This window comes from Arvicola amphibius, chromosome 9 (assembly GCF_903992535.2).
Source record: "Arvicola amphibius chromosome 9, mArvAmp1.2, whole genome shotgun sequence".
Classification (NCBI taxonomy): domain Eukaryota; kingdom Metazoa; phylum Chordata; class Mammalia; order Rodentia; family Cricetidae; genus Arvicola; species Arvicola amphibius.
Window position 1 is genome coordinate 75,852,696 of NC_052055.2, and position 25,930 is coordinate 75,878,625.

General features: G+C 37.8%; 1 pseudogene; it reads left to right on the top strand.

Moving 5' to 3' along the window:
* The first annotated feature begins 21,707 nt into the window (after positions 1-21,707).
* Positions 21,708-23,309, top strand: LOC119823383 (annotated as a pseudogene).
* The last annotated feature ends 2,621 nt before the right edge of the window (positions 23,310-25,930 follow it).

Sequence of the window (25,930 nt, forward strand, 5' to 3'; positions counted from 1 at the left end):
AAACAACAACAAAACAACAGGAAAAGAAAAAGGAGAATATCATGGTAGAAGCTGCAGCGTGGCCCATGGAGTCACACAGTTTATCTTTTTTTTTTTTTTTATTGGGTTATACACCATCCTGATGGATCTGCCATCCTGATGGATTCATTGCTTCTAGGAGCAAGACTCCCAAACTACCCTGCCCTGATGGGCTGAGTCATTGTTCTTTGTTACTTCCACTCAGACACCCTCATTCCGTGCCTGACCCATCATTCTCTCTCTCTCTCTCTCTCTCTCTCTCTCTCTCTCTCTCTCTCTCTCTCTCTCTCTCTCTCTCTCTCTCTCTCTCTCTCTCTCTCTCTGTGTGTGTGTGTGTGTGTGTGTGTGTGTGATTAACTTGTGGAGGAAATAACTGTGGAGGACTTAGAAGCAGAAGGATGCACAGCATGTTCACCTGGGCCTTATCTGGCTGTTGTCTAGCTTCTCCTGGTTCTATACTGTCATGCCGTTTATCTTTTAGTCCTTTTATCTTTTCTTGTAAGTGTTCGTTGCGATGAGTCATTCGTCTAGGACTCTGGCTTCTGCCACGCTATTGATACTGGGCTCTTACCGGAGATTCCTCTTAGATATCCTTTGGTTGTCCTGTTTCGTGGAGATCCTACAATTTGTGATCTGTAGGCTCATTCCCTTTACATTCTCTAACAGTTAATAGATACAGTGGATGTTCGGGTGGGCCAACTTATAGCCTGGGTGGTGGCTGATTTGGTCTGTCTACCAAATCAGCTTTCCCTCGTCATCATTCCCCAGGTGAGTTCTCCAGCACTGCCCAGGCTAGCTCACCCAATGTAGCCTGAAGCAAAGGGCAGGGTCAGTTCTACTGTTCTCAAGTTCTCTGCTCTGGCTCACCCACACCTACACCACCAGGGCCATCTACACTGTCTTGCCCAGGCAAGGTAGAGGGACCTCTCACCAGACATCTCTAGGGAAGCATATGGAGGGGGCAGGGTCAGCTCTTCTGATCTCCCACCCTCAGGGCTGGCTTACCTGTGCCAGCCGCAACTACAGGGTAAGCTCTAGTGAGCTTTCCAGGTTGTGTACAGGGCCTATTTTCCCATGTGCTTCAGCTGGTAATGGAAAGGGTTTTTTTTGTTCTCCTGACCCAAGGGCTAGCTTTCTCACCTGATACAGGTAGCAAGAGGTAGAGGGGTAAGGTATATTTCTTTCACCCATGCCATCACAAGGTAGATGGGGATGGGGATGGGGTCAGCTCTCCTGTTCTCACACCTTCAGAGTCCCTGACAATAGGGAAAATTCTAGTGTTCTCTACAGGTGAGTTTCATGCCTGCGATGAGGGACTGAACCATCTTTACTGAGTACAGGGGTCATGTCAGTGTCCAGGGCCTTGCCACAGTCTGGGACAGTGGGTCTCTGCTCTCATCTGGGGGCAAAGATGTAATTTAGACCAGGGCTATGTCCAAGAGCCATGTCTGGGACCATACCCATACTACCAGGAGTCTGGGTTGATGTCCATGGCTCTTGTTACCACTGAGGGCTCTGTGGATGTCCAAGGTCTGGTCAGCCTCCTGTGACCATGTTGGTGACTAAGGGCCACGCTGCCACCAGTGCCATATAGATCTGAGTGACCTGTGCTGCCACTAAGGTCATGATGATATCTGGGACTTAGTGGTTGTAGAGGGTCATATCTGGGTCCAGGGCTCCGCCGCAGCTGGGGTCTGTGATGCTATCCATTGCCAGTGTTCCCACAGCGGGTCATAGAAAGAAGTGTAGAAATCCCAGGGCTTCCTTGATCCAGTCGCACCATTCATTGGCCCTGAGATAGATGGTTCTTCCCCTTACTGGATACTGCAGCAGAAGAAATCAGCTCTTGACAGTGGCAACAATATTCTGAAGTCTCAAGGTTCATTTTGTGGTATTTCAAGAATTCCAAAAACTTTTTTTTTCTTGGCTTTCCCAAAGGTAACAAACACTAGGGGCACTAGCTCTCACTTCTCAAAGTCTCGGTTCTAAGACACAGTCTATCATCTATGAGGCACCAAGTGTCTGATTAGCCTACTGAACTCATCTATTTAAAAGTCTGAGATTTAATGTGCATGTATATGTGTGGATGTGGAGGTGGGGTGTTGGGGGGGAAAGGGAGGGGAGACTTTAAATGAATATTATTTAAATTTCTTTTCTTACTCAAAACAAACTACTCTAATCCTATTTTGTTTAAGTCAGTATTGTCCTAAAAAAAAAAAACCCAATAAAACAGATGTAGAGAAAAACATACCCAGGATAATTTTATAAATTCTTCCTGTATTTATATTTATAACTTTATATTTAACAAGATCTTTGGGTGTCAAGATGTAAGAGAAGCCAATTTATTGCATATATATTAAGTCCACTCGTCAGTATAAAATCTGATATAGATGTTACCAAATTGTCTTGAGCTGCTATTAATCACCAATAAATGTCTAAAGACAAAACAGTTGTATGGATTTACACTGATTTTTAAATGTAAACAAATTAATTACTCTCTGTGAGGTTGTTTACTCAAGACTCACTGGAACAAGACTATTCCTTCTGCCTTTATAATGTGCATTATTTTTTCTTACTGAATTTCTCTAAATTTGAACTCTAAACAGACGTAATTAGGAAAATATTACTAAATTGGTTTAAATGGGAAAAGAAAAAACATTCGTTTTCTATCAACAAATAAATAAATAAATCCCTAAAGTGTCAAATAATCATATGTAGATTATTTCCTCAGTTGGGAATTCTTCCTTTATTTTTGACAGTTTATATTTAATAAAGGCAAGTCATTTTCAGCTTTGCCTATAATTTTAAGTTGCATGTACTTCTTTATACCTGATTTTCTTCATTTTTAAGTATATTTTCTATTTAGAAAAAATTGATCAGTGATGGAAACTGTTGTTTATCAGTGAATTTAAAAATATACCTGTCATTATATTTTCTTTAAAACTTCAATATTGCAACTCTTTGCAGCTGCTGTGACTTTGAGTTTTCTATTAGAAAGTACCTGTATAGACAATAAAAGAGAAATGGTTTCTCTTTTTATTCTTGATGTTATTTATATTATTTATGTGTCTGTAGTATGTGGTTTAAGACATTTGTGAGATTTTCATTAAGACTGAGTAGCAATTTGTGAAATGTTTCCCATGGACACTCAGAAAGTATCATTCCTGACATACCAGTGAGGCTTGCATATGTACCAAAGGTTGCTTATCAACCTTAATTTTCTGTTGATACTAAGGAATATTTATTGCTTTTCAGTATGTGTATTCTAGACACATCTTTATGTAGTGATTTCAATCATGGTTTCTTTCTAAAGGCCTAAAGCTGTGTGTGTATGTGTGTATGTGTGTGTGCGTGTCTGTCTGTCTGTCTGTGTGTCTAACTGTCTGTCCATTTGTCTATCTCTGTGTATTTGCATATTCCTTTTTGGTAAGATACAGTATAGATAAGATCTTACACTAATTAAAATTTTATCTTCCTTTTGCTATTTGACTGTATAGTTTTTGTCTTCTGAATGGATCTAACTGATTATAGGAAGAAAGATTTTCCCAAGTTCTCTGTGCTATTAAACAGAATAAAATTTTGCGGATTGATCACATCACCCTGGGGTTTTTGTCTGTTCTTCCTTTAAAATCATGTGTCAAAAAGATTCATCAAGCAATAAAAGACAAATGTTGACTATGTAATTATATAGTTATGGCCAGAGCACTTAGATTCATAATTGAACTGACAGGGGATAAAAATAGAACCCTTATTCTTCCAAGTATGACACTCAGTGTACACCATCTGAATTCTAAAGCAGCCATATGTGAGAATAGTGATTTTTCAGCTTAGAGAAAAAAATACCAATTTCTTGTGAACATAGATGAATAAGAACAATGTCATAACTACTTAAAGGAGAAATGATTATCATTGTAGAGATTTGTTCACACACAGTTTATATATGGCTGTCTTATTATTTCTAATATTTTTTATTTATTTATTGGTTTATTTTATTTCTATGTGCCAGTTTGTGGGATAAGTGTGTGCAACTGTGTAGGTCATGTGATTGGTACTACTGCTGTCTGTATTATTCCACTGAGAACAGGCCTCTTCCTTACCCTGGATCTAGGCTGGTGACCATAAAAGCCATGGGTTCTCCTCACATTTCTGGATTTACTGGTCTTTGAAGAGAAGTTTGGCTTTTTATGTGGATATTGAGGATTTTTTTATCCACTGAGATATCTCTTCAGTTATGAAATGAATGTTTCTACAACAGAAATATTTCAAAGCGTCATATATAGGAAAAGATCATTAGATGGTATTTTAGTTTAACTTCTGTTAATATTATAAAATAACCAGACAAAAAGCAATGTTGGGGAGAAATATTTTCTTTCAGCTTCTAATCCCATAATACAGTCCTTCACTGTGTGCTAGTCTAGGGAACAGGAGCTTGAAGCAGCGACTCACCTCACACCTTTAGTCAGGAGTAGAGAGAAAAGAACACACACATCCTTACCACTCAGTTTGCCTTCACAATTACAAAGTCCAGAACCTGCTCCCAGGAAATGACACTATACACAGTGTTGTGGGTCTACTCACATAGACTGACATAACAAGGCAATCCCCTATGGACATACCTAACAGCCAACATTACCTACACAGTCCTTCACTAAAACTCTCTTCTCAGATTTTTCTAGATTTTGTCAAGTTGATGATTAAAACTAACCATCACATATATTCACCAAGAATAACAAAAGTCTTATGTAATATTCAATCAGCATGTATCACTTCTGTTGTTGTATTCTATTTAAATACTCACAAAATGGTGGATTCTAGCTACTTTCTGAAGTAAGCATGAGATTCAGAGAGATTCAGCTAACCTGGTGCATCATCCTATAGGAATATTCTATTGGAATATAGGATTATATGACTTAAACATATGTTTCCTAAAGAAACTGCTTTCAAATTAATCATCAAATGGGCTATATCTACTACATATTTTGTGTATGTGTATGTTACATACACATATTGTGCTGGGGTAAGTACACCTATGAAGTCCTGAGTCGATGAAAGGATATATTTCTCAATAGTTTCTTTACATTCCTTTTTTTAGACAGGGTTGAACTTAAAGCTTGCAGTTTTCTAATTTTCTGAGAAATTGCCATACTGATATCTAAAGGAGCTGTTCCGGCTTGCACTCCAACCAGCAATGCAGGAGTGTTCCTTTTACCCCACAACGTCTCTAGCATAAGTTGTCATCAGTGTTTTGGATCTTTGCCATTCTTATAGGTGTAAGATGAAACCTCAGAGTTGTTTTGATTCATATTTCTCTGATGACTAAGGATGCTGAATATTTCCTTAAGTGTCTTTCAGTGATTTTAGATTCCTCTGTTGAGATTTTTCTGTTTAGATCTGTACTCCATTTTTTAAATTGGGTTATTTATTCTTTTGATGACCAATTTCTTGAGTTCTTTGTATATTTTGGAGATTAGACCTCTGTCTGATGTGGGCTTGGTAAAGTTGTATTCCCATTCTGTAGGCTGTCATTTTGTCTTGTTGACCGTGAAGCTTTTCTGTCTAGACTCATTGATCAACAAGCCATACTGATCCTTCTGTTTCTTTCCCCTTTGGGCTGGGGTTACTTCTGTGACCACTTCCCTGTGGCTTCTGCATTTAGCATATTCCTCACTGGTAAATAATACTGGATTTTGTGACACATGGTGGGGACATGCTTCCTGGGAAGAATTAGCCTGTGCCTAGTACAGTGGTAAAGGAATCAAAACATGACTTATTTCAATGCCCATGACATTTCTTATATTATTTTTCCATGAATAGCAAGTTCAATTTAATTTTTGGTCCATCTCAATATACACCTGACCACCATCTGGGTTTGAAACTCTTTTCTGTCATTAGCAATTCAAAGAGTTCTCAGAAGTCCCTAGGGAGATGGTGTAGGCAATGACAGCCAACCAGTGACATCCAGGCAAATAGCTAGTCAGATGGTGTTGGCATTGTTTATTTCTCATCCAGATGGAGATCAACAGGTTAAAGCCAGTGTTTATGAAATTCCTAAGAATCATGTACTTTTGTCATGATAAGTTATTTGCTGTTTGGGTGCTCAGATACAATGTTATATGAACATAAATAAAACATTTATTAAAAGGCATTCTTATAATAAACTTTTAGAACAGCTTTACAGAAATGTTTGGTAACATACAAATTATCTAAAGACAGGTAAACTGTTGACATATATGGAAAGAATGACACTGGTCATAGCAAATTGCCTTGAGATTTCTTTTTTTTTTTTTTTTTTTTTTTTTGGTTTTTCGAGACAGGGTTTCTCTGCGGCTTTGGAGCCTGTCCTGGAACTAGCTCTTGTAGACCAGGCTGGTCTCGAACTCACAGAGATCCGCCTGCCTCTGCCTCCCGAGTGCTGGGATTAAAGGCGTGCGCCACCACCGCCCGGCTGCCTTGAGATTTCTTTAACCAGTTAATATAAAGAAAATGAATGTCATATATTTGACAGACATTCAGTCAGTGACAATACTGATTTTATAAAATGAGATATAGACATTTAACATTTTATTTGAATGGAATAATATATCAAATAATAATTACAACACATGATGGATTTTAAAAGTAGGAATATATATTTGATGCAATCAACATTAGCATCAGCTGATCTATTTTATGAAACATTATACCAGCTTCCTAAGACCCCGAGAACTTAACAGAAAAGGTTGATTCCACTTTACATATGCGTTGAATTAAAAAAAAAAACAAAACTTCCTACTAAACAAATGATCACACCAGTTTCAAATATAAGAGGCCTAAGTTAAGTAAGTACCCTATAAGAAAAGCAGTCATTAAACAGAGAGAGACAGAACAGACAGTTAAAAAATGTATCGCGAATTTTGAGGAGAAGAGAAGCATTAAGTCTGTCTATTGTGAAAATGATATATACATCTAATGTACACAGAGTAAAATCAAACACTGGTGGCAAATAATGAATCAAGGCAGAAACGTGTGAACACTTTTACAATTAAGCAAGAGTACGAAGGACATTAGTAGGACTCAGAGATGTGTGGTTTAGTTGACTAGTAGGGAATTAGCTCGAGGCTACTCCTGGAATTTAGAGAATGATAAGGAGCAGCAGAAAATGAGAGTTTTTAATACCCACAGTCTAGCTGAACTGGAGAGCAAAAGTCTTTTTATGAGAAGGCGGAAAGACAATGGCTACCATGAAGAAAATGAAGATAAACAATATGATATTTACACACATTTTCTTAATAGAATGTAGACTGGTATGGGAATGGGAAAATTCTCCCTGTTTTTAAAATAAGATCTTCTTTTAGGGAAAAGCCTTCGAGTATCAAAACTCCAAGGAAGAAAAAGTATGCCTGTCTAGTGAGTCAGAAGAGTTGAACCAACTGTATTTGTTCACTAGGAAGCCACGGTAAAGGAAATGGTTAACAAACACATTTCTTCATTCTTAAAATCCATTGAGAGAGAAAAGAACGGGAAAGATGGTCATGTATTTCAGATACCATAGTTTTAATTCCTGTGACTGATGGGGAAAGGCATGTCACTGCCATGTTTACCTTACAGAAAATGTGGGTCCCTTACATTACATTAATAGTATAGTATATTCACACTTATACCAAAAATTTGCAAATCAGAAAAATCTGATTTTGAGGTCCATTTTGACTGCCAATGTAGGCCTGTCTGTCCAAGTTGGCTTACTGCACACTTAGCCCAGGGCGTGACATTGGCTAGAGTCCTAAAACCTGTTCACAATTTTTGCTATCACACTCATGAAACGGAAGGACTGAAGAGTTGAGTGTTTCTATTTCAAAAAAAAAAATGAACGGTTCGTTTTGCTGACAGAAATGATAGGAGGTTCCAAACAACTCAGAATATGGTAGATATTAAAACTCTTCTTGAAGTGAAAGGTAGAGGCATGTTTAATAACATTAGTAATATGATGTCTTGATTTCTTCATGGTCCTGGCCATTAGCTATGCCTCCATCCATATCCTACTGGTATAGAATAAACAAAGAAAATTTGGTCATTTAAAATCATGAGTGTATTTTAATCTTAAATAATCAAAATGCCCTGTCTTACTGCTCAATTTAGTACAAATCTAATCTAGCAAAACATCAGCACATAAGACATAAGTTGAAGGGCTGCAAAACAAGAAAATAAGAACTGAAATTTTTATATAAAACTTTTCATTTATACAAATTTTAGGAATTTGTCAGATGAAAGGGGCTGAAAAGTCACAGGTATAAGGGATGAAAGCCTAAAACTGGTGGTTTTGCTGAAGAGATAATTGGTTCCTTATAAAATCTGAGATGTTGGAGAAAAACATATTTTGCGCTAAAGTCTCAGAAATGTCCTATTTCCTATAAAAACTATCTTTTTATTATTCTCTCTAACAGTGATAATGGCTTTTCTATAAGGTATAAAATGACTCATCTTGTCCTCAGATAATAGAAAGTGATTTCCCCACACTTGAGTTCTTAAAGCATGGTATTTCCGGTGTGTCTCCAGGCCCCCTATTGATCAGGACTGACCTTGAGTACACCTGTCAGAAGGATGGACGTGTTGCTTCTTGTCTCCACAAATTCTTTTCTTCAGAACGAGTTCTCAACCAAGTGGCCTTTGCTTTATTTGGCTGAAGATTTGAAACAGACCAAATTATAAGAGTCCAAATTGTATTCAGAACACGGCATATCCAAAATTTGCAGTTCTTTATCACTGGCTCAAACTTTTATTTATATATTTTATTTCTATAGGTAATTTATTTGAAACTCATACAGCTGTCAGACAGAGACAGATATTTAAAGTCATGTTATGAAAGTGCCCTTTAAAGACTTATATTTATACTCATAGCCATTGAATGCTCTCACTCTTTGTCAGAGAGACTTCTTTTTGTAGAAACGTCAGAACAATAGAAAGAAGAATAACTTGTCACAGTGCTGATAAGAGGCTGAATGCTCAGCCCTAAAGAGGACATCTTTCAATAGTATGTATTATTTTATTAATTACTTGAGAATTTATGTTTTTTAAAGTATAATTTTATTCTATGTGTACGAGCATTTTGCTTCTGTGTATGTATGTGCATCATGTGCATTCTGGAAGCCACAGAAATTAGAAGAGGGAGTTAAACCATGTGGGTGCTGGGAATTGAATCCTTTGCAAGAGCAACAAGTGCTATTAACTGCTGTTACATCTCTCCAGAACCATATTTTTGACCATAATAATAATGCAATCTGGTCATATTAATCACTTACTTCCCCCTTACTCTATCCACAGCCGAACCCATCTCCCCATTCTCTTCCAAATTAAAACCCCACCTTCTCCTCCTCCTCTTTCTTTACCTACAGAGTATATATAATCTGTGCTGCTAGTGTATTCTCAGATGGGTAGCTTTTCACTGGATTGACCAATTAGTACTTCAAACCTAAAGAAAACTGACATACCCCTCAAGAAGCCAACGACTGTCCATAACTCCTCGAGGTTAAGGATGGGGCTAATGAGCCCTATCCCACTTCCGTTTAGACTGTTTACTGGCTTGATTTTGTGCAGGTATTCTGCAGGCACCCACGGCTGTTATGAGATTTCTAGTGCAACAGTCCTGTTATGTTTAGATGATAATCTCATTCCACTCTAATCTTTCCCAACTTCTGGGTCTTACAATCTTTGTGCTTCCTACAGTGTTCTCTGAAGTTGGTGACAGGTGAGTGTGTGTGTGTGTGTGTGTGTGTGTGTGTGTGTGTGTGTGTGTATCTTTATTAATCTTCTCACTACCAAAATTCAAGGGATACTGAGAAAGAAGAGGCAGACAAAATGAAAGAGCCACATTATTTTGGGTTTACTTTAGATCACACAGTGTCATTTATTGTCCAGTTTTGTGTCATGGACAAAGTCCTTATAACTATCAAAAATATATTATCCTTTTATATGACCAGTTTCCAACACTAGGACTCCTTAGAGAGCACCTGGGATGATTACAGGTACTTCCCTCACTTTGCTATAAACATATGTCCCTGATTTTTTTCTTTCATACAAGGGTAGAAATGCTTTCATTTTTCCTCAATTCTGTCCTAGTACCAGGAAATTTCACAAAATATTTCCTCCATCCAGGTCTAGGAAGGTGAGGATCCAAACAGACTAGGTTCCCACAAAGCCAGTAGATGGAGTAGAATCAAAACCCAGTGCCATTGTCCTTGGCTTCCCAGTCAGCCCTCCATGTAAGCCACGTTCAGAGAATCCAGTTTGATCACATGCTCCATCAGACCCAGTCCAGCTGGCCTTGGTGCGCTCCCATTAGAGCGGTCCCACCGTCTCAGTGGGTGGGCGCACCCCTCGCAGCCCTGACTTCCAAAATTAGTATACATAGTATTAGGTTTCATGCTATCATTTTTAAACAAAATTTCTTCTCCTTGATTTTCATAACTCCTCTCCCATACCTACCATATCTTTCTCTCTTTCTTACATTATTCCATCAGTTCTCAGAAGATCCTTTTTAGATTTCATATCACTTATGTTCCACTGTCATCTCCTCTACCCTATTTTTTGAGAGGCTGTCATCAAACTTGGTGCTCACTGGTTCATCTAGCCTTGCATCTTCCTCCTCACCTTTGAGATTGAAAACACTAGGAATCTCGCATGAATGCTAGAAGCATAGTACTTCCTCCTTGCCTAGGTTCCTACCTTTATGATGAGAACCAACCTTACGTTGTGTATCAGTCACTTTACCAACTGATCCATTTTCTCATCCTCTCAGTCATAAAACCTTTGAAAGATGTAAATATTAAAAGTGTTACAGGATTAGACATTTATTATTGTCAACTGCATTGGGAAGATACAAACAACCACTGCAAGTGACTGCTTAAAATTGTGGTGGATTGGATGGAGGTGACACAGATGTTATGGAGAGTTCTGGTAGACAAAAATCTTTAGATAACCTAATTTCGGCTTGTGAATCTTAACATTAATTGTGAACAGCCCTATTTCAGACACAATTTTTTTTTTTTTCCTCATGGTTTATTTTTTTTTATATTTAAAAATTTCCATCTCCTTCCCTCCTCCTCCCCCCTCCCAATTTTTGAGTAGAGAAAATGACATGAGGCAGCAGCTACTCTCTCATCTAATACTATTTATAATCTTGAGAAATATTTCTACTAGAGATGCTGATGTGGCAAAGAGAGTTAGTACACCCAGCCAAGCATGTAAGATGTGATTTTTGCATAATTCCCAATCAGTGTGTATTGCTGAATATATTTCTGCTGATAAATGTTTCCTTATTTTAGACTACAAAAGTACAATTTCCCACTGGGAAAGACAAATATACTTTATAGAATTTGCCTTTTGTTCTGTTTTTCCAATTGTGTTCCAGGGCCCACTATGCAGTTATTAGAAAATCCCCATACTTGTTAGTTTATATTACTTGTATAGTTTTCCTCTTTTTAACACATACAATTTCTTCCCATGCCAGCTGTAACATAAGTTTATTTAAATAAAATACAGTCAGAATTTTATAAAATCCAACTTTAATGGAAATGGTTTTTGTTTGTACAGATTAAATATTAAACAGTGCATAATTGAAGTCACACATTTTCAGTCCTTCAAAATATGTGAAAATGTCCTTAAGTCTATTTGTATTTGTTTAAGAGAATTAATCCCTGATATTGCATTTTCAGCTATTCAATGCAACAGAGAAAGCTGCATGGAAAATACTGAAACCAAATTAAAATTAAATGCAATAATACTTAGTATATCTTTATGTTTACATTTGCTTGTTTCATTCTCAAAGCAACAGGGAAGATATGAAAGTCTTTTCTTCTTTCAGAACTTAGCAATATTAATGTTTTACCCTTAGGTAAGTATTCCATTACTCATTCTTTCTTTGTTTTTTAAATTTAGTTATACTATTTTTAAATCTCTGAGGGACATCTAGGTTGTTCCCAGTTCTTGGCTATTATGAATAAAGCATCAGTGAGCATGAGTGTCCTTGTCGTTGGACAGAGCATCCTTTCAGTATATGCCCAGGGGTGATCTAGCTGGGTCTTGAGGTAGATCGATTCCCAATTTTCTGAGGAACCATGATATTGATTTCTATAGTGGCTATACAAGTTTGTACTCTCACCAGCAATGGAAGAGTGTCCCCCTTGCTCTGCATCCACTTCAGCATGAGTCACTTGTGTTATTGATCTTAGCCATTCTAACAGGTATAAGTCATTTTGATTTGTAGTACCCTGAAGGTTAAGGATGCTGTATATTTTCTTAAGTGTTTCTCAGTCATTAGAGAGTCCTCTGTTGAGAATTCTTTGCTTAGATCAGTACCCAATTTTTAAATTGTATTATTTGGGTTTTTGATATCTAGTTTCTTGAATTATTTATATATTTTGTATACTACTCTTCTATCAGATGTGAAACTATTAAAAAAAACCCAACCTTTTCCTATTCTGTAGGCTCTGCTTTGTCCAATTTAGATTTTTTAATCCATCCCCCAATTTAAGGGTTATGAACATTGATAGCTGGTGGGGAAGAAGATTGTGGACCCTGAAAGCCAGTTTAGACCTGGATGGAGGGGCGAGGACCTTGGACTTCCCACAGGGCAGGGAACCCTGACTGCTCTTTGGACTGGAGAAGAAGGGGAAGGGAGAATGGGGGGAGGCAGAGGGAAATGGGAGGAGGGGAGGAGGTGAAAATTTGTAATAATAATAATAATAAGGAGGAGGAGGAGGAGGAGGAGGAGGAGAAGAAGAAGAAGAAGAAGAAGAACAAGAAGAAGAAGAAGAAGAACAAGAACAAGAACACAAGAACAAGAACAAGAACAATAACAAGAAGAACAAGAAGAACAAGAAGAAGAACAAGAACAAGAAGAACAAGAAGAACAAGAACAAGAAGAAGAACAAGAACAAGAAGAAGACGAAGAAAATTTGAATGAAAGTCGGTAAGCAACACAACAAACTGGTACAATTCATTAAAGAAGATGGCAAGACTGAACCTGCCCATACATGCACACTAAGAGGAACAATTACGAACCAAAAGAGAAAGATTTGGTAAGTGAAAACTTGGTGTCTTATACCTCAGGAGTGAGAAAAGGATCTTGGGGATGCAGCAATGATACCATAGATCTGAAGCCCTTGAGTACTGGTATTCCAGCTCTCTGACCTCATCTGTTGATGGATATGCAACTGGCTGCTGGAATAATGGAAAATACAGCTCTGTGTGGAGTTTCACTTTTAGGTTGTGCATTTGATGTCTTTAACCAGTGACTTTGTAGTGGATTTTTAGTACCTGCTCAGTTCAGCCCCAGAGATACCTGTGTGCTTGCTATTATTTTGCCAATCTTAGATCCCCAGTGCTACCAGTTACTGAACCCTCAATGTGCCACTGATTTCCACACCACTGGGATAATTTTGCTGTTTGACTCTGTTACAAACCTGTTCCCACATCTCTGGCTTTTTCTCCCTCCTCATAGAATCATAAGAAGACTTTTATTTCTTTTGTCTATTTTTTGTGTGCAGTATTTCTGAGTCTATTATTTTCTAGCTTGATTACCTTCCTTCAGGAGCATACAGGCACATGGAGTGTGACCTGTGACCTCAATACAGATAGGGAAGGTCTTAGTCAATTAAACACTCGGGTTCTAAAGCACAGATTAAGTTTAGTGATTTTTCCCCTTAATTTTTGTAGTCTGACATTTAAAAATGAGCCCAGAGTAATTTGTGATTGCAGTTCTTAAATGTGGGTGTTTATGAAAAGAAGACAAGTAATGTTTCTCATATGGCAGAGTCACATCTCTCTTCTTACCAGCATTGCCTGAGAAATTTACTTCATTCATAAATATGGCAATGACCAGTAAGTGTGAACACATCCTCCCTTTAATAAAATTCAGGGTATGACAGACTGGTCAAGTTCTCTGAACTAGAAATTCTGTGCTACTAGACACAGCAGTGACGGATTTTGCTTGTGAATTGTGGTTATGTTCCTGGTCATTACATTTAAGACTCATAAATCCATAAAAAGAGATTTACACTAAACTCAAATTTGAAAGGTCTTGGATCTGGTGTCAAAATAAGTTCATAGGTAAATGAAACAACTCAAGATTGATGAAATGTAAGAGAGCTATTGAAGGCAATTCGCTGAAACAAAGGGGGAGAGAGGTTCTGTGTACTATATAAGCCAGTGGAAAAATTCTGGGGATGTGAGGGAGAACCTGGTGAGTGGAATTAAGCTTCCTTTGTTGGATAATTGATATTTATTTGATTTTAGCCTCTGTCCCTCCACAAAAAAACTGGACAAAGGAGCAATGTTTGTCTTGTAGATTGCTCTTAAATGAATATTACTTCTGAGTCCCTAAGTTAAAGAAATTGTGTTTTAGCATTTAGCAGAAATCTGGGAGTTTTGACCTCAAAGAGAAAAAGAGAGAATTCACCATTGCAAATTTTCTAAAATATGCGTCTAAGAAAAAAAAAAGTCCAGGAAGCTTCAGTCAGAAAAAAAAAAAAAAACATTTATTTAAAATTGTCAGGCAGAGGGGAAATGTAATATTGTCTTGGTCAGCACAGTGACTTTGGAGATGCCTAGGTTTGAGATCTTATGGAGGGGTGAGAGTAGACATTAAGTGTACTATCTCAGATCCTGCTCAGAAATTGCATTTAATTTTATTTCCAATTCTAACAGAATGTCACGTTCATTTGGAAGGTTTGGGATTACTGTATTAGATGCTATCTTCAGGAAGAACCAAATATAAACAGATTTATTAGCTGGAGGTTAAATTTCATTGCAATATTAAATAAAGAGGAACAAATACTAAAATAACATATCTAATCATTGATCTTTGTTGAACTATACAATTCTGTAGAATTCTCATGACACAACAAAATAGAAATCTAAACAGGGGTTGTGAATTTTATACTCAGAGGTATCATAAAGAGTATTTGTATTTTAAAAGATTACATAAAAATGAATTGCTAGGTCTTTGTTGTAAAACCATATTTGTATGCTCCTTTGAGAAAACTGTACAGAGATAAATGGAAAGCAAATCAAGTAATGTGTGTCTTATATATTCTCTTGTAGTACATCACAATAAAATGCCAGAAAATATTGGCTTGGATCAGCTACTCTATTACAAGTTTCTGAAATTTTATTTTTTCTCTCAAAAGAACTGATAATCCATTCAGCATCTATATTGAGCTCACTAATGGAATTGTGTTTGTTAACTTTAATGATTACTTTTAGAGTTGGGCTATGGTTGGTTCAGAGAGTAAAGAACTTGTTTCTCAAGTATGAGAACTAAGCCTGGAAGTCCAACATTCATGTAAATGCCTTGTGTATGGCAGCCTATCTAGAGCCTTGGCCCCTGAGGGGTAGAGACAGGGTTCCCAGAAACATGCCGAGGAGCTACGCTAGCAGAATCAGTAAGCTCTGACTCAAAGTAAAATAAAGTAGACTGTAATTGGCTAAGAAGCCCATAGACAACAGCTGCCCTCCACATGCATGCATACCCAAGTACACACATGCATGCTTATGCAAACAATAGCATCAGTATGCACATGCAAAAAGTGTTGATAATAATTTCATAACAAATATTTAATGTTGAAATAACAGTGAAGCAGTTTTTCTTTGAAGGTTTTCTTTTAAGTTTAATTATGTGTATACATCTGTGACTAGATTTAGGTATGTGTGTTTGAGTTCAGGTGTCTGAATGGAACCAGAAGGATTTAGGCAGTTGTGAGTGGGTACTGGATCCTGAACTTTGGTTCTCAGAAGTTTGTGCTCGAAATACCCAAGCCACAGTTCTAGCCCTGTAAATGAGATTTTCTAAAGAGCAAATGTATTTGCAATTGTATTTGTAAATGAAAATTACATCTTGTGTAGTAATACAAAGAAACTGAAGCATCCAGTGCCAAGAAAATATGTAAGAGTCTATGAAATGTAGAAAAATAGTATCTTGTAATCATTCACTGGAATATTGATAGTGTCTAACACTGGAATGTTAAATACAGTGTTAAATACAAAACAACAGACAGAGAGGAAATCCAAAGACTCATTAGGACATATTTTGAAAACCTGTACTTCACAAAATTAGAAAACATAAAGGAAATGAACAATTTTCTGGATAAATATTACTTATTAAAATTAAATCAAGACCAGATAAGAATATTAAATAGGCCTATAACTGCTAATGAAATAGAAACAGTCATCAAAAGTATACCAACCAAAAGAGCTCAGATGGTTTCATCATAGAATTCTACAAGATTTTCAAAGAAGAACTAATACTAATACTCTTAAATTGTTCCACACAATAGAAACAGAAGGAATATTGCCAAACACTTTTTCTGAGGATACAATTAACCTAATACCTAAACCTCACAAAGACATTACTAAGAAAGAGAATTACAGACAAATCTCACTCATGAACATTGATGAATAAATTCTAAATAAAATACTGGCAAACTGAATCCAAGAACACATGAGAATCATCATCCACCTTGATCAAGTTGGCTTCATCCCTGAGATGCAGGGAAGGTTCAACATACGATAATCTCTCAATGTAATCCACCATATAAACAAACCGGAAAAAAAGTAACCATCTAATCATCTCATTAGATGATGAAAAGTCTTTGACAAAACACAACATTCCTTCATGATAAAGGTCTTGGAGAGGGCAGGGATACAAGGAACACTCATAAACATAATAAAAGCTATATACAGCAAGCCAACAGCCAACATTTAATTAAATGGAGAGAAACTCTAAGCAATCCCACTGAAATAAGGAACAAGACAAGATTATCCACTCTCTCACTCTCTCCATATCTATTCAATATAGTACTTGAGGTTCTAGCTAAAGCAATAAGACAACAAAAGGAGATCAAGGGGATAAAAACAAGAAAAAAGAGTCAATCTCTCACTATTTGCTGATGATAGTTCACAGAAGTAAAAGTGAGGAAATTCTGACATACTCTAACATGGATGAATAATGATAGTAAAATTATCCACTCATAAAAAGGCAGATTCTGAGTTACTCTGTGTCTTTCTGGAGTAGCCAAGTTCATATCAATAGCACGTACAACAATGGTGGTCCAATGTGGGAAGAAAGCAAGCGGGAAGTTGCTTATGGATATAAGTTTCTGGATACAGGTTGAAGAAAAATCTGCCTATTTAGCACCACTGAACCATCTAAATCATGGAGTCAGAAGGGAAAATGAATACTGTACTTACTTAATGAAATTAAAGTGAAAATAAAGAAAACCTCATGAATTTTGTTCAAAGAACTATAGATGTTGCTCACTTGTGTTAGTATTTTTTTGTTAGCTGTAAAAAATATGAATGTAAACAGCCAATATTGCTTCTTCTGGTATGTGTTATTTTTGTTCTTATTAGTAACTCAAACATTCCTTACGAAAGATTTATCCTTATTTTAGTGAATACGAGTGTTCACGTGCATATATGTCTGTGAACCATGTATGTGTCGGGTGGAGGATGTTGTTCCTGGGACTGAAGTTATAGATGTTTGTGAGCTGTTGTGTGGGTTCTGGAAAGTGAACTTGGTCCTTTGCATAACCAGTAAGATAGCCACCTTGCTCTCAAATATTCTTACTTGTTCTATATATTGTTCATAAATTTCACACCCCAAAAAGATATAGTTTCTTCATATTTCTCACCTCTTATATTCCTAATATGTTTGCCTAACTTTCACAATTTAACCTAAACTTTTAAAACATTTATCATAACTAAGTATACCACAATTTCTTTTTTCTTTTTTTTTTTTTTGCTCAATGTCCTTTATTAATGGCTAGAAACCAATTATGAGTAAGTACATCCCATGTTCATCTTTTTGGGTCTGGGTTACCTCATTTAGGATAGTATTTTCTATTTCCATCCATTTGCATGCAAAATTCAAAATGTCATTGTTTTTTACCGCTGAGTAGTACTCTAATATGTATATATTCCACACTTTCTTCATCCATCCTTCCATTGAAGGGCATCTAGGTTGTTTCCAGGTTCTGGCTATTACAAATAATTCTGCTATGAACATAGTTGAACAAATGCTTTTGTAATATGATAAGGCATCTCTTGGGTATATTCCCAAGAGTGGTATTGCTGGGTCCTGGGGTAGGTTGATCCCGAATTTCCCGAGAAACCACCACACTGCTTTCCAAAGTGGTTGCACAAGTTTGCATTCCCACCAGCAATGGATGAGTGTATCCCTTATAGAAGAGAAAGTGGGAAGTACTCTACAACATATGTGCACAGGAGACCACTTCCTATGTATAACCCCAGTAGCACAGATATTAAGGGCAACATTGAATAGATGGGACTTCCTGAAACTGAGAAGCTTCTATAAAGCAAAGGACACTGTCACTAAGACAAAAAGGCAACCTCCTGATTGGGAGAAGATCTTCACCAACCCTGCAACAGATCTCCAAAATAATATATAAAATATATAAAATATATAAAGAACTCAAGAAACCAGACTTTATAGTGCTAATTAACCCAATTAAAAATGGGGCACTGAACTGAACAGAGAATTCTCAACAGAAGAAGTTCAAATGGCCAAAGGACACTTAAGGTCATGCTCAACCTCCCTAGTGGTCAGGAAAATGCAAATCAAAACAACTTTGAGATACCATCTTACACCTGTCACAATGGCTAAAATCAAAAACACCAATGATAGCCTTTGCTGGAGAGGTTGCGGAGTATACCACAATTTCTTGACATTCATAGTCAATTTTTTTTCTGGTACATCTTTACATTTTCTACCTAAAATTTTACCATTCCCTCAATAGTGTCTGAGACACTGAAGCAGGTATGTCATGACTTAATCATCGTATCGTACTCTAATTCACAAATTTTTAATTCCAATCCTATTATATATCATAATAATATTACAGCTTTACTATAAAAGATCAGCTTGTATGTCACTCACATTATTTAATCATTGCATTATTTGTAAGTAAAATATATTGCTATTGACCTGATCTTATCAGGTAGCATCAATTAGGAAATTTTATTTGTGTTGATGGTCATTGTGGTAATTTAAGTGAGAATGGATCACATAAGGGTTTATATATTTAAACACTTGTACCCCTTTGGTGGAAGCATTTAGGAAAGATTAGGAGGTTTGATATTGTTGCAGGGGGTTTATCATTGGGGACACATGTTAAGGTTCAAAAATTTATGCCCTCTCCACTAGCTTTCTCAGCCTTTGCTCGAGAACCATTCCTGGATACGTGAATCCATGCTAGCTACCCACCATGATGGCTCTGAGCTCTATCCTCATAGAACTGTAAGTGCTATGTTAACTGTTCTCTTTTATAAGGTGCCTTTATAAAATCATGGTATTTTGTCACAGCAATAGAAAGATAATTAAGACAGCCATCGAGGCTGAATCCTTTTTGGTTTTGTATAGGTCATTTCATTATTTTTACTGTAATAATTTTTCAAAGCATTAAATTTTATATCGGATGATCTTGGGTTGAACATATTATCCAAATATGCATTATTTGGAATATGCATTAATGCAGACCTTTATATCTGTGTGAGAGATCAAGTCCAGGTTCTTGTCTATTCTGTGAGAGGTTGCTACTATGGAGCTGTTACCTAAGACACACACAGGACTGTACAGAATGCATGAACAGCCAACCTGACCTATTAAAATAGTCTCTGTTCTCTCATGTTAGATTATGTGTAACAAAACTATTTACCACCATATTTCTTTTTATTGATATTTTCCTTAGTACATACCTTGGTATTTCACTTATCGGTTTCCTATGTTAAAATCACAAATATCTTGTTCATTGTTATTTTTAAGACCTTAATTATTTTGACTTTTAAATATAGGAATATCAGAAGCTAGAGAGGTTGTTTTGTAGTGAAAAAAAAAAAAAAACACTTGCTGGGGACCTAGGCTCAGTTCCTAGCAACCACAAAACAGCTCACAAGTGTCCATAACCCAATTCCAAGGGATACAACATCTTTTTCTGGACTCAAAGAACATCTCTCATGCATATGATACACAGACATACCTGCAGTCAAGTGCTCATATACAGAAAATAAGAGCAAATAAATCTAATAGAAAAATGAATTTTGGAATAAAATTTAGAATTAAAATTTAAAAAAATTAAAATATTTTATGTGATATAGTAGTCATTTTTCTATATCTATATATGAATGATGTTCTAATATAACACTCATATTTACTTACATTGTACTGTGTGATATACTAAGTGTATTTGTTTATGTAGTGCAATGTGTTATATTGATAGATCAGGATTATAGATTAATCTTATTAGGAAAATTAGTATATCCCTTATCACAAGTATTTATCATTTTCCATAGTCAGACTTCTAAGACTCTATGTTTTAGTAGTTATTTTTAGATAATCAATAAATTCATTAAATTTGGTTACAAGTTGCACAATGAATAACTAGTATTTATTTCTTCTGAATGCCTTTATCAATAATGTCTTCTCTCTTGCCTTCTATCCTGTGGCCACCGATGCAGCAATGTGACTGTAGAAAAAATTTTCAAATTATCAAAATTCTGTTGACTTCCTGCCTCATTATATTTCTAATATTCTGTTGTAGTTGGAATAAAATTCCCCCATAGGTCTAAAGGGAGTGGCACTATTAGGAGGTATGTCTTTGTTGGAGTAGGTATGGTCTTGTTGTAAGAGGTGTGTTACTGGGTGTGGGCTTTGAGGTTTTAAATGTTCAAGCCAGACCCAAAGTCTCACTGTTTCTTTCTGAACCCTGTGAATCCAGGTGTAGAACTCTCAGGTATATCCAGCACTATGTCAACCTGTATGTAACTGTATTTCCCATCATGACGATAAAATCTCTGAAAATGTAAGTGGGCTGCTCCAATAAAATCCCAACTAAGACATATGCCAAGGAACCAACTTGAAAGTTTATAAAAATTATATATATATATATATATATAATTTAATAGCATATAAATAAAATGTTTTTAACTATTTAGGTGTTTAACTCAAACAGTTCTTATCCCTAATTTTACATTGTTTTCTTTCAATAATACTTGATGGTTTCTTGGTTATTGCTTAGTCTCTCTCTCTCTGTCTTTCTCTCTCTGTCTCTCTCTCTCTCTCTGTCTCTCTGTCTCTCTGTTTCTCTCTCTCTCTCTCTCTCTCTCTCTCTGTGTGTGTGTGTGTGTGTGTGTGTGTGTGTGTGTGATGCTTGGACATCTGCATGTGTGGAAATCAGAGAATAATTTGCAGGAGTCAATTATTTTCTTCCATAATGTGGGTTCTGGCAATGAATTTGGATTGTCAACTTAGCAGCTGTTTCCTTATTCACTGAACTTCTGTCTACCCAAAAGTTGTTTCTAAGGGTCCTATGAGAACTTCTGAGCCCTTAGAGACTGTCAGACCTTATCTGCACATCTATCTGTTGTGCAGAGTGGATGTTCCACATTAGACCTGCTATATAAAGCCTTTCTTGTCATCCTTATCTGGAACTCAAAAATAAAGAATGGGTTTATGGCAAGAAACGGGACTCTTGATTGTTAACAAAACTGTGGATATTTACCTTCATCAGTTAATAATACTTTCTTCTTTCCCTCTTATTAAATATTCATTGAAAACGATTACCCCCGCACAGCAGAGACTCGTCCTGACCCTCCAGTCATCCGACTTGGGTATCGCTGCAGGATCCGGAGTACGCCCGAGGACCTCAGGAACCATGCCGAAACCACACAGCGAATCAGGGACTGCCTTCATTCAAACCCAGCAGCTGCATACAGCCATGGCTGCTGACACCTTCTTAGAACATATGTGCCGCCTGGACATTGACTCCGCACCCATCACGGCCCGCAACCCTGGCATCATTTGTACCATTGGTCCTGCTTCCCGGTCTGTGGAGATGCTGAAGGAGATGATCATGTCGGGAATGAACGTGGCTCGTCTCAATTTCTCTCATGGAACTCATGAGTACCATGCAGAAACTATCAAGAACATGCGTGCAGCCACAGAAAACTTCGCCTCTGATCCCATTCTTTACCGGTCTGTTGCTGTGGCTCTGGACACAAAGGGGCCTGAGATCCGGACTGGACTCATCAAAGGCAGCGGCACTGCAGAAGTGGAGCTGAAGAAGGGAGCTACCCTGAAGATCACCCTGGACAACGCCTACATGGAAAAGTGTGACGAGAACACGCTGTGGCTGGACTATAAGAACATCTGTTAGGTGGTGGAAGTGGGCAGCAAGATCTACGTAGATGATGGGCTCATTTCACTGCAGGTGAAGGAGAAAGGCGCTGACTTCCTGGTGACAGAGGTAGAGAATGGTGGTTCCTTGGGCAGCAAAAAGGGGGTGAACCTCCCCGGAGCCGCTGCGGACCTCCCTGCTGTGTCAGAAAAGGACATCCAGGACCTGAAGTTTGGGGTGGAGCAGGATGTAGACGTGGTGTTTGCGTCTTTCATCCGCAAGGCAGCTGATGTGCACGGGGTTAGGAAGGTCCTGGGAGAAAAGGGAAAGAACATCAAGATCATCAGCAAAATCGAGAACCACGAAGGCGTCCGCAGGTTTGATGAGATTTTGGAGGCCAGTGATGGGATCATGGTGGCTCGTGGTGACTTGGGCATTGAGATTCCTGCAGAGAAAGTCTTCCTGGCTCAGAAGATGATGATTGGACGACGCAACCGCGCCGGGAAGCCAGTCATCTATGCCACACAGATGCTGGAGAGCATGATCAAGAAGCCCCGCCCCACCCGTGCTGAGGGCAGTGATGTGGCCAGTGCGGTCCTAGATGGAGCAGACTGCATCATGCTGTCACGAGAGACCGCCAAAGGGGACTACCCTCTGGAGGCCGTTCTCATGCAGCACCTGATTGCCCGTGAGGCGGAGGCCGCCATCTACCACCTGCAGTTATTCGAGGAACTCCGCCGTCTGGCGCCTATCACCACAGAAGCTGCTGCTTTGGGCGCTGTGGAGGCCTCTTTCAAGTGCTGCAGTGGGGCCATTATCGTGCTCACCAAGTCTGGCAGGAGAGCTCACCAGGTGGCCAGGTACCGCCCGCGTGCGCCCATCATTGCCGTGACCCGCAATCCCCATACAGCTCGCCAGGCCCATTTGTACCGTGGCATCTTCCCTGTACTGTGTAAGGATGCAGTGCAGGACGCCTGGGCTGAGGATGTAGGCCTCCGTGTGAATTTGGCCATGAATGTTGGCAAGGCCCGAGGCTTCTTCAAGAAGGGAGATGTGGTCATTGTGCTGACTGGGTGGCACCCTGGCTCTGGCTTCACCAACACCATGCGTGTAGTGCCTGTGCCTTGATGGCCTTCTGGAGCCCCTCTTCTAGCCCCTGTCCCATCCCCTTCCCCATCCCATCCATTAGGCCAGCAACGCTTGTAGTGCTCACTCTGGGCCAGAGTGTGGCGCTGGTGGCCTGGGACACCCGGGAAAATTACTGTCGCTGAAACATGGAATAGAGCCCAGCTGTGTGTCTATCATATGGCCCTACCCAAGCCAGGGGTGACAGAGGAGTGCAGAATTGGAAACCCTCTGGCTTTATCACAAAGGGGCAGCAACATCTCTGTGTACTTTGCTCCTGTAGAAAGTTGCCCAGAGAACTCCCAGCCCTGGCCTGGAGTCAGGAGACAGCAAGAGTAGGGGTTTAAGGCATGGGGCCCAGGTTCCTGTATAGATAATAACCTCTGGCCCCGGGCCGGACTTGCCTCCCCCACTGCTCCTTGCGCACTTCTCAGCGGTCACTACAGTCACACCCTCCACCTCCCGTTCTACTGTGCAGCATCTCCAGGCCTGCTGCTATAGTGCCCACCTGAGTGTCAATAAACAGCAGCTGAAGCAAAAAAAAAAAAAAAAAAAAAAAAAAAAAAAAAAAAAACCACAAACCAATTACCATATGCATTTGTGCAGCCCATCCTGATGGGATTATGGGGATAGATTTGTCATGTCTTCATTTGTATGTTTGTTTTGTAATCTTGAGATGGAGTCTCTCTCTTTCTTCAGCAGAGATTGGTCATAACATTTTGATTCCTGCTTAAACCTTTTAAATGATGGCAGGAGAAAAGTATAGCAATATTTTTGGTTTGTGTTGATCATATTTTGAGAATGGTGGTACCTGCATTTTTCTTGTTCATTACTTTGTATAGTTTATCTTGAACTCGTCATGGTTTTCAATGTTCGTTTATATGACACATACATTTTTCATGTTTCTAAGTGCAGGTACATGTGAGGTCAAGGAACATCCTTGGATGGCTGCCACTGAATCCTACTCGGATACAGAATCGTTTGTGGTTTCACTACTGAGAATTCCAAGATAACTTGCCGACAACCTTATCAAGATTTTCTTGGTGTTTCTACCTCCCATCTGGCCCTACGGCTTGCAAACACTCACTATCCAACTTTATGTGTGTTCTGAGGAGTCAAGTTCAGGCTCTCATGCTTACTTAACAAAACTTTGCCCACTGAGTCATATCACTGAGTCAGGATTTGTATACACAAAAGTTTTGCGAATTTGTTTCAGAGTCGTTGATTATATGTGGAATTATAATAATTATTGTTATCCAAATTTATCTTCCTCGAAATGCAATTGCCTTGGCTGTGACACATTATGTTTTTAAATGTTTAATTCAAGTATATGAGTTATGTATACCTACATTTCCTATACCTTTATATCTTAAAGTTCTAATGTATATGCATGAGATAAATCAGTCTATCATTTTCCTTTCTTGAAGTGCCACCTTCAGTTTTTTACCTGGAATTAAATTTACTTATGAATAAGTGTTGTTTCCCTAACATACTTTATCATCTTCAATGAAGAGATTTACAGGCTGCTTGGTTATATATGTATCTCCTTGATGCTAAGTTTCTCAAGAACACCATGAATAATAAAGAGTTGCTTCAAATAAACAACTTAAGAAGAATTAAAACCAAATTTGTGCTGAGGAGCTCTAGATAGACTGTGGTATCTCTTTCCATTCCTAATAATATTTTAATCATAAAAGGAATTCTTATATAATTAATATTTTTCAATGTTGATAATATATACCACAGCCAGAGAACTTCTCCACTATTTTCAATTAGACAAAATATTATATTCTTATCCTCTTTTGTGTAATTTAATAGCTCAATATAAAATAAATAATATAATAAATAATAATATAACTAAATAGGTATTCCCTTAAAAACATTTACTATTTATCTCTTTTTTAAAGCATACTTTTTATATTAATCCAATGCCTAGCAATCTCACCATTATTGATATATATTTAACTTTCCCAGGGAAAATAGATATAGCCTTAATAACAGGAAGAGATTTGCCTGGAGCAATGGCTTGATCCTTAACAGCACTTGCAGAGGACCTGGGTTTAATTCTTATTGCCTACATTGGGCATCCTGCAATTACCTGCCTTCTATAGGTACATACAATCATGTGGTCAATACATATGCTCAGAACCACAACCAACTGCCCTCCATGGACACATGCACACATATGGTGCACATCCATATACTCAGGCCCACAACCACCTGCCTTCCATGGGTACTCACATAGATATACATAAAATAAAAATTAGCTTAAATCTTAAAAACAACAATAAAACCAAAGCCAAAACAAAATTATCAAAGAACAGTAAGCTCTCTCTGATATGTACAAAATCCCATCAACAGTACCAGGTTCCAATATGTGTTCTGGAATCTAGACTTAGTTTGCTTTTGAAATATCTCCTTTCATTAAGATAAAATCACCACAGGTGATCTTTTTAGGAAGATTTTAAAATCATCTTCCTTAATCATAAGAACATTCTATATTTATTTTTACAATTATTCTCAAGATCACATTAACTTTACAGTATAAAATATCCTTACTTCCTATCTCTTTTTAGGAGAGACTTATGTTCATCAGTCTTAAATGGTTCTTTGGAGACACAATA